Source organism: Vicia villosa, linkage group LG2, assembly GCF_029867415.1.
Source record: "Vicia villosa cultivar HV-30 ecotype Madison, WI linkage group LG2, Vvil1.0, whole genome shotgun sequence".
Classification (NCBI taxonomy): Eukaryota; Viridiplantae; Streptophyta; class Magnoliopsida; order Fabales; family Fabaceae; genus Vicia; species Vicia villosa.
Window position 1 is genome coordinate 105,822,088 of NC_081181.1, and position 15,443 is coordinate 105,837,530.

Here is a 15,443-nt window from a genome sequence, read left to right on the forward strand (position 1 = left end):
GGACGCTCTTGCTCTTCCACTAATACGTTTTATGAGCTTTTGTTCGTTGTGCAGAAATTGCAGGAAAAATTCGCAGGAAAAGGCATAGCTAAATCCGCAGGAATTTCCGCAAGGATGGAGGAAGGTGACGATGAACAGTGACCCTGTAAGCTTGACCACACACGTTGCAGCGTTAATGGATGGTCAATAAATCCAGCTTCTCTCTCCTTCTCTTATTCACTCGTCAACGCGTGTGGGCCCAGCTCTTTGAATTGTTTGACTTGTCTATTTGAGTTCTTATATTTATATTTATTTTATCTTGACTATTATAATAACAATATGAATAAACGGTCCAAATGGCCAGGCGTGGGAACATGTGACTGAAAAGGGGAGGGTTCGATCCTCACTTGCTGCGCCTCCCTTCTTAATTTTTTTTCATGAATAATATACTTGCTGATCCAGTGTCCCTATCTTGCGATGGAATGTCATGCGCCTTCCAACATCAACCGTAGGATCAATGTTGTGCCAGATCTAAGAGCCTGGAGATGCATCTCCATCGTGGTCCACCATGAAGCCAATGCACTGAATTGCACGCCTGGGTTTTTCTTTCACTATTGGGCTGGGCCTAATTGGTTTCGCCACATACACCCTTCTTTTATCCTCAGCACCACTGGCCCAGGTTTGTTTTTATTCTATCTTATTTGTTTTTTTACTAACCTATTTAAATTATTTTCTATTAAAATTAACCAATCAAAAATCAATAAAAATATGGCAATTAGGTTGATTTAATTTAAATTCTATTTTAGGTTTATAATTAACTAGTAATTAGTGTTATCTTTGATTTAGTTAACCTAATAAACGACGATATAGACTTAGGATTATTTTCACTTATTTTTCTTACTTCAAAACTCAATTCTTCCGATTTCTCTTCTCATCTCAAATCCATTGATTGTCGCATGCGTGTTTACATTCTTATTTAATTATTTATTTAAATTGTTCATTTAAAATTCTAGAAATTATGTATAGGTCGCTTATTCGATTTTTATGTAATAGTAATTAGGACCTTTTATTTTTCCGCATTTACTTTCCGCATCCCCGACAGGTTTTTATTGTAATCCCCCTCCCCGAAGCCTTGTAATAGCGTAGGATGTTTACTTTTCGCACTTTAAATATCTGTATCATATTGACTGCGTGGCTAGTAAAATAGGGAGTGACAAGACTAGTAACTGGACATAGATCACTAATTCAAGATAACATAATCGAATATAACACACATGATTGATGCACACACACCTTTAAGGTGACCCCTCTTGTTGCCTTTTGCTTTCTCGATCAAATAGTCAAGTCCCTTCGAGCGTAGGGATACCTTAGCTTGCTGCCTTCGATTCAAAATCATCATGTCCCTCCGATAAAAGATCATAGTCCCTTCGAGTTGCCTACGATAAATATGATATCGTCCCTCGATTAAATGGTGATAGTCCCTTCCATTGCTAAGGTGTCCTTACTGTTGCCTAAATGACTATTATGTCCTTCCTTGAGACTACCTGCCCTCTTTATGGTACGGACATTCTTATGGCGAACGATACTCTCGATGACCCTTTCAAATCCAATGAAAGACTTTCTGCCTTCTCATGGTATGGATAGACCCTTTCGCCCGAAAGACTTAAAGAACATTAAAGACAAACTTAGGGTAGGTAGTTCTCAATTGCTTGCTCATATTCAAACTTTCAAATTACTTTTCACACCTCTCTTTTCAAATACTTTCAAAACAAGGCCACGCTTATTTACAAGCTAAAGTCCTTAACGAAGTTTTTACTATTCACACACGACACTCTTTCAAACAAATCAAACAAACAAGTGAGCTAAGCAATTATGAGCCCATGGATAACCATGGATACAAAGGGTGCTTACACCTTCCCTTTGTATAACCTACCCCCCGAACTCAAAATCTTTCAAAGGTCTTTCCTGTTCTTTTTGCCTTTCCAATTGGATAAAATAAAAGTCAGTGGCGACTCTTGCTATCCGCAACATTTTAAAAGTCAGTTCTCCCACCGTATTACATATTCAATGTGCTCTTTTTCTGGTGAATCTTGTATAAGGCTTATAGCATAATATCTGCACACTAAGTGAAACCATTAGTAATAAAATTGTTACTAACAAAATATATGTCTGTTATCATCAAAACTAGATTCTGAACACAGATTCTCAATCTTGTTCTAACAGTTGATTCGAGCATGGGAGTGATGACTTAAGAGCAGATACTGATCCGAGGAAGGAAAGTGTGCATGGATTGTGCCCGTTTTCCGAAGAGGTGGCGTCTTTTGGGCTATCCAAGGAGGAAAGTCTGCGAGGAGATTTTATCGTTGTCGTGGATGCTCGGCTTGCGGGGAGCTGAACATTTGATTTGGAATTGAAGGGGTAACGTTGCATGCGTGCGTCGAGGCACGCGTCGTAATAAATGCATAATGATGGCTAGGCTAGGCTAGGCTAGGCTAGGCGAGGTTAGGCGCGTGCTCAGACACGTGTTGTATGCGTCCTCTATAAATAGGAGGGAGATGAGTCCATTTCCACTTTCACATCTCTTTCTTCTATGTATTTTCTGTTCGCGCGTTCCTTCCGTCGCATAATTCGTCCGACCACTACACAGTTTTTATCGAACACGTAAGTTTTTCTATTTCTCTTACTTTTGTTAGTTCCAGTATTCATTTTTTCTTAGATTGCATGTTGTTAGGATAGAGAGAGAATAATTTTAGAATTTCTCCGGTAGATGTTGGTGTTTGACAGTGGTCGTGCCACTTTTGGACGACGACTCCGCTGGGGACGGGCCAGGGACTTTTAGGAAATTGATATTTTCCGACCGTTTAGGTGTTGAAATCGTGGCGATAGAGCGAAGAGTATGGTTTTTCCGATGAGTATTGGTTGGATTCTGGGTTCAAGCGGTGGATTGTATTAGTTCTGTGGTGAACTTCATGCGAGGCTTAAACCCCAGGAGTCGGGGAGACGCTTCCTCGGGAAGAACTAGGGTTTAGTCTTCTGGGGAAGTCCCAATCGAGCTCCTCGCACTCTTATTTGCTGTTTGAGTTAAGGGCTCTGGTCGGGGATGTTGTCCTCGTTGCCTTTGCGCACGCCCTTTCACTTGATTAGTAATGGAAGGGTGGATTTGATTTTGAAGTTGAATTCACTTTTTCCATTGCTTTTCAAGTAAAAATGGCTAGTAACATTGAGGAAGAGACTATGAGCAACGTTAGAAGTAGCTCGGAGATTAGAAGCTCGACGAGCTAGAGTACTTCTAAGCAAGCATCTTCTGCTCGGGACGTGTCCGTCAAAGAGGATGAGCTTGATACTTCCGGGGGGATGAATGGGTAGCCGTTGGTCCTTGAGAAACTCCCTCTACTTTCGCTGTAACCCCTGAGGATGCCTTCACAGCCGGGGGGGCGGAGACGGATCCCCCTAGTGTCGAGGAGGAGTGGAGGGTTTCTTTCCCGGAAGAGGATGATATGATTTATTCGGTGTATCCGACCAACCAATTTCCTATGTACGAGATCTTCTTCCGAGAATTAGGACTTCAACTGCCTTTCACTGATGTTCAGGTGGCTATGTTTGACCATTTGCACCCGGCCCTTCCCAGCTGCATCCGAACTCGATAACCTTCCTCAGGGTGTTCGAGCTGGTTTGTGATTATCTCAAAATCGTGGTCACGTTGCCCTTATTCTTCTATTGCTTTCACATCCAACGGGGTGTCACCTGTGGTCAGTATGGACGAGTCTCACTGAAGGAGCCGAAGAAGCTCTTCAAGGCTTTTTCGGAGTCAGTCCGAGGTTTTAAAGACAAATTTTTCTTGGTCTAGTCAATGTCGTGGAAGGCTTTTATCTCCGTGTTTGCTACGAGTTACCTGTACGGGCTGGATGAGCAGCCCTTGACAACCAAGAGGGGTATTCCAAGGAAGCAGTTGATCCAAAGGTTCAACTTTTATTTTCTATGATTGGTATTATGTATGCATACTCTGGTTTTGTATATTTTTTATTTATAAAGTTTGACATTCAACTATTTATACATTGTACAATAAATTTATTAAATGATCTCACTAAAGTAAAGTTGGACCAATTAAAAATCGACATGTACATGCCACATTATTTTGATTTTCATGCTTCACATTTCATGATGAATCTATGTCATTTGGTTATGTCACTATTGGTAATCATTGATGGGTTGATGAATTTTAGTAATGATTGATATAACAAAAATCACTTTGGTTATATAATGGTAAATTTTAAGCTCATAAAGTCTAACACGCATGTCAAGTTACATATGTGATTTGGGGAATATTGTTAGAATTTTGGATCCTAAATATAATATTACATGTGTTAAGGTGATTATTGAATTAGTCAAAACTATAGTGATCTGGTTGATGTTATGTATGTGGGTGAGGGCATATATGACTTGAAATGTTATTGTATAGATACCATAAGTCAATATCTAATTTGATGAAATGTCAAATTAGAACATTTTGAAAACTAAGAAATAACCCTGGAGTTATATGGGTTAATGATCCACATTTATAGAGCGATGGAAACACACGATTTATCAGGATTCTATCTTCATCCCCATTAGAAGAGATTCAAGAAACCCTAAAGAGGTCTACAAATCGGAATATCAGATACACACAAAATTTCAACAATTTCAACGACAAACTCAAGTATACTTCCTATTTCATTCTTTGATTGAATTTTGATATGAGTTTAAATGTTATGAAATGACGACGTATTTGACTCATAGAGATTTGTTTAGAGTTATGTTCTTGATTTTTTATGAGTAGAAATCATATTGTGTATTTGACTCAATATACAGTACCCATAATAGGTTTTCCAAAATATTCTCAGTGGTCATGGACATGGCCAAAGATCCACCTTATTGATTTCTTGTTGTGTTTCACTTTAGAGTTAAAGGTCATTGATTACGTAAGTCAATAAGTTGGGAAAACACTTGTTTACCAACATCTCCTTTTCTTTAGCAACAATAAACTGGTAAGATAGAAACAATAGGAAATAGTGGGAAAAAGATTACAAATAAATATTAGAGAAAATATTATTTAATTAATAAAATAAGTATTTAGTCACTTGTGTTGAAGCATGTAATTCATATCTTTATATCAAAATCCTCCCCTCCTTTTATTTCTCCCATAAACATGCGAGCAATAAGTTATGCAAATTTTAAACTATTCCATAAGGTAAAACAAAACCCAATATATAAGTTATTTCTTGAAAAAAAATCAATGTTGAATTGAAGGTACATAATAAAGTAAAGACAAGAATTGAAAACTAAAATCAAATACATTTCACAATTGAATATCTATCTATCTATGAATGATTTTAACTTGTGCCTTTTGTGATGCTCGTCCCATCAATAACAAGTCTTGCGAAATGTTTGACACTATCAACGCATCTGATTGTATTTCAAAAGGAAGTTTAAAAGTAAGAGTTTTCAACGATGAAGAATTCGCAAGAATGAACCGTGTCAAACTCATTGCTTGTTTACTTCTACTTCTAACCGTGATGTTAACCTTCTGAAGTTCACTGAGACAACAACTAGACTCTAACTTTTCCAAAGGGTCAGGCGCTTGCTTTTCAGAATCAATGCCATAATAAGTCTACATAGTAAATAAAAAACTAGAGTCAACACATGACAATAAAAAGACAAGCTAACATAGCTAAGAAGCATATGCATACGGTGTTACGTTACCGCTATATCAAATTCCACGAGGTTAGAAGCACTTTTGAGTATACTAACTATATACAAAAGTTCTTTTCTTTCTTCCAAATTCACATCATCTAAACTGAGATACTTTAAGTTTATCAGCTGTGATAAAGGAAAGATATCTGCATGTGCATACAACATCTATATACAAGATAAAAAACAAACCTATAAGATATATTTGTATTGAAATAAAACAACTTTAAAGATAAATATTGAAATGGAACATTAGATCAAATTTACCCCCTCGCGAACTAATTCCACATCAAGCCTTTGAATTATTGGGAAACTTTTATTCAAACGAAATATGCAATTCTCTTCAATTGAGACGGTGAGATCAGTTAGAGTAGAAGAAGAAAGATCAATACATTCATAGCCAGAACAGTGCACAATGCCGAGCTTTTCAAGTAATGGGCAGCCGGGTAAAAGACTCTCAAGTGCACCTGACTCAAATATTATAAATTGTAAGTGAAGGTGAAGCAAACTCTTAAATCCACAAAAACTAGGTGGAATTGACAAGTTAAAATAGTGCAAATACAAGTAAGTCAATCCTTGACAAATGAAGAGATGAGATGGAGTTCGAACGAGATCTTCCTCATAGTTATCCAGATAAATGTGTTTAACACCTTTCCTTGATAAAAACAAAATCCATTTATTAAGATATTCAAATGTGATTTTGTACTTGGGATTGGGACCGCAAGGGAGGTAAACAATAAATTCATTTATCGGCCCATTATGGAGGAAAAGAATTTCTGTGATAATTCGAGAAAACTCAGAGGCAGGGTTATCAAAATTATCAAACAAATTGTAAAATTCTTCATCAAACTCAAATCGAGGGACTGAAGTCCACATAAACCTCCATTTTCTAGACAAAATACTGGTCTTAATAAGGTCTTTGACGATCATATGTTCTAGGATACAATCAATCACATTACCAGGTAACTCACTAATTCGATCAATGTCATCACAATATCTGACCTTCTGGTTGGGCTGAGTCATAACTGAAATACAAAAAAACAGAATGAAATAAGATAGTATTAGTACAGTTAAGTTTATGTAAAAGCCTAGAGAAAAATATTATTATACTATCTGTCAATAGATGAAAATGTCAATAATAATAACTATTTATAAGGATACATAAACTACATACTAAATCAAAAACAAATAATAATTAATATCCAATCTGATACTAAGATATTATAACACACTCTAAATAAATATTAAAAAATATACAATCAACCAAAACAAACTTGTGCACCCAAAATGAGAATATCTGCATAGTTTATACTTGGATTTTCACTAGAATTTTGTTCATATTTATTTATAATGAAAACCATATGATGTAGCTTTATTTTAAATTCCAAAACCAAAACAACATTTAGTAAACGCTGGAACCAGAAAACTACCTGTAGTATTTTAAAAATGGTTTTGATGTCATGTTCTGCTAAAAAAAAACTTATTTTATCTCTAAAAAGTTCTATCAACACTATTATTGTTAGAATACATAGCTTTATATAATTAGCTTACTACTTTGGGAAACTCTCCTTTAACTGATTCTGTTACATGGCAGTTAGAGTTACCATGGCAGTTAGAGTTACCATTTCTGGTAGTTAGTTAGTTAGGCTATGATTGCTTAGTTGTTATGAGTTGTATATATAGTTGTATCATAGCAACTGTTTAAGCTAAGCTGAATAATAAAAGATAACAGCTTCACACTCTCTCTTTTGCATTCTTCATCTTCTTCCTCTAGAAGCTCTTCACTCCATCAATGGAGTTTCCTATGTTCTAACATGGTATCAACGCCTTTCTGATCCAGTTTCTCTTTCTCTTCTTCTTCTTTCTAGTTTGATGGCACCACCACGCAATCCTCCCACCGATCCTCAACTCGATCCTACGAGTCCCTACTACGTTCATCCGAGTGATGGACCAAGCTCTGTTAAAGTTACACCTCTTCTGAACGGTTCCAATTATCACTCTTGGGCACGTTCCATGCGTCGTGCTCTTGGCGCCAAGATGAAGCTTGATTTCATTGATGGATCGATCACGATTCCAGATGACGCTTTTGATCCCTCCATGCGAGCTTGGAGTAGATGCAACATGTTGATTCTTTCTTGGATCATCAATTCAGTTTCAGAATCCATTGCGCAGTCGATTGTATACATGGAAAACGCTTTGGATGTATGGAACGATTTGAAAGAACGCTTCTCGCAAGGTGATCTTGTTCGCATTTCTGAATTACATCAAGAAATTTATGCTTTAAAACAAGATTCCAAATCTGTCACTGATTTTTTTTCTGAATTAAAGATCCTATGGGAGGAACTAGAGATTTATATGCCTATTCCGCAGTGTGTATGTAGAATTCGATGTTCATGCAATGCCATGCGAATTGCAAGAAGCAATCACAATCTCCTATATGTCATTAGATTTCTCACCGGATTGAATGAAAATTTTGCTGTGGTAAAGTCTCAGATCTTGCTTATGGATCCTTTACCAGCTATGAACAAAATTTTTTCTATGGTATTGCAACATGAGCGACAAAATCATCTCATTCCATCTGATGATTCACAAGCATTGATAAATTCTGTGAATTTCAAGAAGGCAAATCACAAATCTGGCAATTCAGGTTATAATTCTAACTCTGCAAGATCCAAAGTTTGCACTTACTGTGGACGAAATGGTAACACTGTAGAAGTTTGCTATCGCAAGCATGGGTTTCCACCACATTTTGGCAAAGGAACAGCTGCTAACAACCTCACCACCAATGACACTGAAGATGATGATCATGCTTCAGTTCAACAGAATGATGAGAAACATGGCTCTGCCACTATCACTCAAGCTCAATTTGACAAACTTGTCAATCTTCTTCAACAATCTACCATTACTCAAGCTTCAGTTCCTGCTCAATCAAACCAAGTCACATCATCCTCATTAACAGGTCATACATCTGTTAGTGCTCAAGGTAGTATTTTTTCTTCCATTTATAAATGTTCTACTCTTAATTCATGGATCATAGACTCGGGTGCAAGTGACCACATTTGCTCCAGTCGATCTTGGTTTCATCATATTTACTCCACCCCAATTAATGTGAAATTGCCCAATGGTCAGTTTGCCATGGCAAAATTCTTTGGCACAGTCAAGTTTTCACCTGAATTCAGTATTTCAGAGGTTTTGTATATACCTGAATTTTCTGTAAATCTCATTTCAGTTCCAAAACTGTGTCAATCCTTTCATTATAATGTCACTTTTAACTCTCTTGGTTGTTTCATTCAGGAGCCTCAATCCCTGAAGACGATTGGTTCAGCTGAGAAGCTTGAAGGATTGTATCACTTAGTTCTCAAGGACAACAATTACAAGCTTTACAAACTAGTTTTCCTTTTATTGTTGCTGATTCTAAAGCTATCTGTGATGTATGCCATTACTCTAAACACAAGAAATTACCTTTCAATAATAGTTCTAATACAGCATCTTCCCCTTTTGAGTTAATTCATTTTGATGTTTGGGGGCCTTTAGCCATTCAATCATATAGTGGCCATTCTTACTTCTTGACTGCTGTTGATGATTTCAGCAGATTCACTTGGATTATTTTGATGAAATCCAAGTCTGAAACCAGAACTAATGTCCTTAACTTTATCAAAATGGTTGAAACCCAACATAACACATCTGTCAAGTGCATTAGAACTGATAATGGCCCAGAGTTTGTTATGCCTACCTACTATGCATCTAAAGGTATTTTACACCAAACTAGCTGTGTTGAGACTCCTCAACAAAATGGTAGGGTTGAGAGAAAACACCAAACCATTTTGAACATAGCTAGAGCCCTTCTTTTTCAAGCCAACTTACCTAAAAAATTTTGGTCTTTTGTTGTTCAACATGCAGTCTTCATTATGAACCGTGTACCTAGCATGGTATTGAACAATAAATCTCCATATCAATGTTTGCATAATTCTGTCCCTGAATTACATATTCTTAAAATCTTTGGCACTCTTGCATATACCTCAACTATTCAGGCACATAGATCTAAGCTTGATCATCGTGGCAGAAAATGTATTTTCTTGGGTTACAAGCAAGGAGTGAAAGGCACTGTTTTACTTGACATTAATAATAATGAGGTTTTCATCTCTAGGAATGTAATACACCATGACCATATTTTCCCTTTCAAACCAAACTGGCAGTATCACACTAGTGATAACATGACATATGAACCTCTCCACACAGATAATGAACATCCTAAACCTCTTCCTCCATATAACTGTTCTGATTCATTGCAGGATATTCAAAATGACCCTCACCCTGTAACCACCACAACTGAACTTGATTCTACATCCATAAATGAACCTACACCCAATTCACCTAACCATGTCAGACCTACAAGAAACAGACAACCACCACCTCACCTTGAAGACTATGTGTGCAATTCTTCAAACAGCTTGGCTGCATCATCTTCTTCAGGTATTCCCTATCCTATCTCTTCTTTCCATTCCTTTGATCATTTGTCTCATGCTCATAAATCTTTTAGCATATCTGTTACTCATGATTCTGAGCCAAAGAGTTATGAAGAAGCTTGCAAGCATGTGAATTGGCAAATAGCTATGCAGTCTGAGTTACAAGCTTTGATCACAAATGGTACCTGGGTGATGATGGATCTGCCACCATCTATTAAACCTATAGGTAGTAGATGGGTGTATAAGATTAAGCATAGGTCTGATGGTTCCATAGAAAGGTACAAGGCACGCTTAGTTGCTAAAGGGTATAGCCAAGTTGAAGGACTGGATTTCTTTGATACATTTTCACCAGTGGCTAAGCTTTCCACAGTCAGAACTCTTCTTGCTTTAGCATCCATCAATAACTGGAATTTACATCAACTTGATGTAAATAACGCCTTTTTACATGGTGACTTGGATGAGGATGTGTATATGCATGTACCACAAGGAGTATCTTGTTCCAAACCAAACCAAGTATGCAAACTTTTGAAAAGTTTGTATGGTTTGAGGCAGGCAAGTCGAATGTGGTATGAGAAGTTAACATCTCTCTTGTTGAAACTTGGCTATACTTAGTCTAATGCTGATTACTCTATGTTCATTTTGAAAAAGAATGATCATATCACTGTTTTACTTGTATACGTGGACGATATCATACTTGCAGGCACCTCTTTAACAGAATTTGATCGCATCAAATATATTCTGAATGAACACTTCAAAATAAAGGATTTGGGAATTCTCAAATACTTCCTTGGACTTGAAGTTGCTCATTCTAAGGAGGGCATCACCATTTCACAAAGAAAATATTGCCTGGATTTGATTAATGATTCGGGTCTACTTGCATCCAAGCCAGCTTCAACACCCTTGAATCCTTCTTTAAAACTCCATGAAGACACAAGTGAGCCTTTGAAGGATATTACTGAATACAAAAGAATGGTTGGCAGATTGATCTACTTAAACAATACCAGACCGGATATCACACTTGCAACTCAGCAATTAAGCCAGTTCCTCCATAAACCTACTCAAGTTCACTATCAATCAGCATGCAGAGTCATAAGGTACCTAAAAACAAATCCTGGTTATGGATTATTCTTTCCAAGATCATCCAGGCTTCAAATTATGGGTTACACGGATGCGGATTGGGCAGGATGTGTGGATACAAGGAAGTCTACTTCGGGCTACTGTTTTTTTCTAGGATCATCCCTTATCTCATGGAAAGCGAAGAAGCAGCAGACTATATCTCGAAGTTCATCGGAAGCTGAGTATCGTGCTTTGGGAACAGCTACATGTGAGCTAATGTGGTTGTTATATGTCTTAAGGGATTTGCATGTCTCATGCTCCAAACCTCCGGTTCTATATTGTGATAGCCAAAGTGCTATACACATAGCATCCAATCCCGTGTTTCACGAACGAACAAAGCATTTGGAAATAGATTGTCATCTGGTCCGTGAGAAAGTTCAACAAGGCTTGTTCAGATTATTGCCCATATGTTCACAGGAGCAATTGGCAGATTTTCTGACCAAACCTCTTCAGCCATCCAAATTCAATGACTTTGTTTCCAAGCTTGGCATGATCAACATATATCATGCATCAGCTTGAGGGAGGCTGTTAGAATACATAGCTTTATATAATTAGCTTACTACTTTGGGAAACTCTCCTTTAACTGATTCTGTTACATGGCAGTTAGAGTTACCATGGCAGTTAGAGTTACCATTTCTGGTAGTTAGTTAGTTAGGCTATGATTGCTTAGTTGTTATGAGTTGTATATATAGTTGTATCATAGCAACTGTTTAAGCTAAGCTGAATAATAAAAGATAACAGCTTCACACTCTCTCTTTTGCATTCTTCATCTTCTTCCTCTAGAAGCTCTTCACTCCATCAATGGAGTTTCCTATGTTCTAACAATTATTTTTTTTAAGTGTTTCCATGTCTAATTAAAACCGCTACGTTGATATTGGTTGATGAAACGTGGTTTTCCCGATTTTGACTGATAATTGAATTAATCATAATTTATTCTTTAAAATATAGAGTATATCGTTTTGTCTCGGCGTTTTTGAGCAATTTGTAAGACCATGTAAATGACGACTGAGTGCCCTAATAATCCCTACGTGTTTGATAAAAAAGAAAAACGGTAAAATAATGAATAAAAAAGTAAATGAAAGAATTGGAAGGCTTACGAATGAGATGCATCTCTTGAAAGAGTAAGAGATCATGGGAAGACCATATCTAAGAAAAGGGCTTTTTCCGCCCCATCTCTTGAAAGCCGAAGCTGATTTTTGAACTTTGGCTGTTTCTTTTCCAGCCTGACTTTGAAGTGTAGTCATTGATTACACAAGAAGAGTGATTCCTTTCAACTACAGAATTAGGGAAGGTACCTGATAGAGTGAAAGCATAAAAAATTCATTAAAATAACTATCACAATCTCAAACACACATTTTATCAAACATGTAACGTTCAAGGTGGACGGATAGAGTAATACAGTGATTGATTTTGAAGAGTTTGAACATAATCTCTTGCTCACACAAATCATCTTCACTTTTTCAATCTTATATTCGCTCTGATTATCATCTTCCCTTTTTCAATCTTATATTCGGCATAACCTCTCTGCTCACACAAATCAAAAAAACAACAACCATAGCAAAAGGCTAGCGTGCAGCAGGGCATAGCATTGGAACAAATCAATTCATAGCATCAACAAAAAACGTACAACATCAAACAACAACCAAATACACCACATGATAAAGTGAAAAAGATAGAACCTGGATTTGAAGATTTGAAATCACTATAAGAAGACCAGAGATGAGGTAATAACTCCTTGTGCTCTATTTGCTTTAATTCTGAGATTTGCCGCCGTATTGAAGGTACGTAGTGATCAATTCAAACTGGTACAATGAGTATTGCAATGAAATTGTGAAGATGCTATCCGGATGCTTTGAAATAAAGATCCGTGCATTTCGAAAATCGTGCCGGTGTTGAGAGATTGATGAAGATTGTCGTTGTTGATGACGTTGCTTTGATGTTGTTGTTCGCGTCAGTAGCGGATTATTGCGGACTGGTGAGTGATTTGAGCCGTGATGATTTACGGATGATGATTGTTGTTACCGATTCCAAAATTGAAGCAGAGTTGATGTCAAATTGGTTTGTGTTGCTTGCTGAACAAGATATGTTGTGGATGCCACTTGTCTAGTAATAAATAATGAAAAATGGGAGTTCTTTTACTGTTTTTGTCAACTATATCAAGAACTTTACATTTTATAAAGGCTAGATTACTTACGGATGCCACTGGAGATAAAAGTTGAGGAACCTCATAAGAAGCCGTCGGCTGTAATGGCAAAAATACAAAAAAGCAATAGTTAGTGCTTGACTTAAATGCTGAATGGGGACCGGGGAAGAAAAAAAAGGAGAAAACACTATGTACTATAACTTTTAAGTTTTCCTAATTTCATGTTAGAAGTTAAAACCATGGAAAAAACTGTTTATGGGACTGATATAAAGAGTTATTCCTTAGTGTGGATACATGTGATGTGCCACCTAGTCATGCACTGGATTGATAAAGATAGGCAATTATTTGACCCAATAAGAACATGCAGTGAATCGGTGATGCAGCTAGTTGGACAAATACTGCATTGAGAAACTTACATTGGTATTGATTTAACCCAATTTTCCCCTCTTAATATGAGATTAAAGTAAATTGGCAACAGTTATAAAAGAAAGATTGAATTGTTATCAATAAAAAAGAGCTGAAATTAGTAAAAATGTATGAAAGGCCTTACTTCTACTACGCATGAAGAGGGACCTTTTGGAAAGAATCGTACAGCGCCTCTGCCACATGAGAAATTGAGATTAGATTAAAACTGTGTGTTAAGCATGCTTATGCAGAATGTATTTTTATGGTGATTGTTATCGATTATGGTGATGTTAGGTAATAGAAAACATAACATGACAGGAAAGAACGGAGATGAAATCTTGTTATGCGCGGATTTGTATTTGAGTTTCTAACATGAGGAAAGCGAAAACAACACTTGAGAGGCTGACACATAGTTTTTCGAGGAATAAGATAACGTCTCCGATCACATTAACACGCCCAATCCGTAAGATGTTATAGCAATCTGCAGAAAGAAAAATTAACAGAAAAGAATGACTCACCGAGTAAGTAATGAATTGAAACTACTTTCTCGGGTATAATCTTATCTTCAAACTCAAATTATAGTTTCTATTGGACATATGCTAGTAGATTAGTTCAAACAAGTCAATTCAAACGGACTCCAAGTTACATTTGGGAAAGGGATTGAGATAATTGAGAAGAAAACAATGGTTGAAATTTATGTTCATCTAATATAATTTCTCGTGTGTATTTGACAGAGTATCAACCAGTGACTCAAGTTGATAGCATGGTTCATGAATATTTTTAAAAATGTAACAAAATAAAAACTTAAGTTCTCACTTTGGTCAAACTAAAAGTAAGAAAGCTTTCTAAGGAAGGGTTTTAAGGCATACTTGAGAGCATGTAATACTGTCTTCAACGTTATGCCTGTTCCAATTATTGTCATCTGTATAAGCTTCCCAACGTGAAATGGAAATGCTTTGGTCCAAAATCATCGAACCCTGAACAAGAATATATGCAAATTAGCAAACAGATTTAAACCAGGACAATTTCATGTTACTGAATAGGTAATGTTCTGCAATAAAACAAGATGAATTGAATTGAACAGGTAGAAATATCACAATATATTAAGCTAAAATATACTCTTGAATGTAATTGGTGAAATTTTAACGACTTGACAAAGAAGGTAAGAACCTTACATTAAGCAATAATGCAGTTCCCAGGGCATAAGCTTCCTTAAAAGTCACATATGCAGTATAATCAAAAAATTTATTTACTTATATTGCTAATTGATTAGTATTGATAATATGAAAAATATAAAGCAATGCAGCCAAAGTCAGTAACTCATGGAAGCACGCAGTAAACAAACAAACAAACCAGAGATTCTTCACTTTCCCCCTCCACAGGCTCTGCTAGTAGAGACACAATATTAGCCAAATGCTTTTGCAGATAAGACAGCTGATGTGCTTCTTCATCACCCTGCGACGGCGTAAACCGCTTACTGTTGCTCCGCACAAGCTGCAATTGCAAACCATTCAAAACCAACATCGACACTTTCACAACATCAAGTCAACAGAAATCACTCCAAACAAATTGTGAGCATCTCAATCCAATTACAGGAATTAAGCAAT

The 15,443-nt window shown here is 36.7% G+C and overlaps 1 long non-coding RNA gene and 1 pseudogene across 1 annotated transcript; both read right to left on the reverse strand.

The window, feature by feature from the left end:
• Positions 1-5,332: 5,332 nt before the first annotated feature.
• LOC131649735 (F-box/FBD/LRR-repeat protein At1g13570-like) lies at positions 5,333-6,729 on the reverse strand (annotated as a pseudogene).
• Positions 6,730-14,010: 7,281 nt separating this feature from the next.
• On the reverse strand, positions 14,011-15,078 carry LOC131646562 (uncharacterized). The gene is made up of 3 exons (XR_009297522.1): positions 15,012-15,078; positions 14,706-14,813; positions 14,011-14,317 (listed from the first exon to the last, which is right to left on the reverse strand). It is a non-coding gene; the product is annotated as an uncharacterized LOC131646562 (long non-coding RNA).
• Positions 15,079-15,443: the final 365 nt, after the last annotated feature.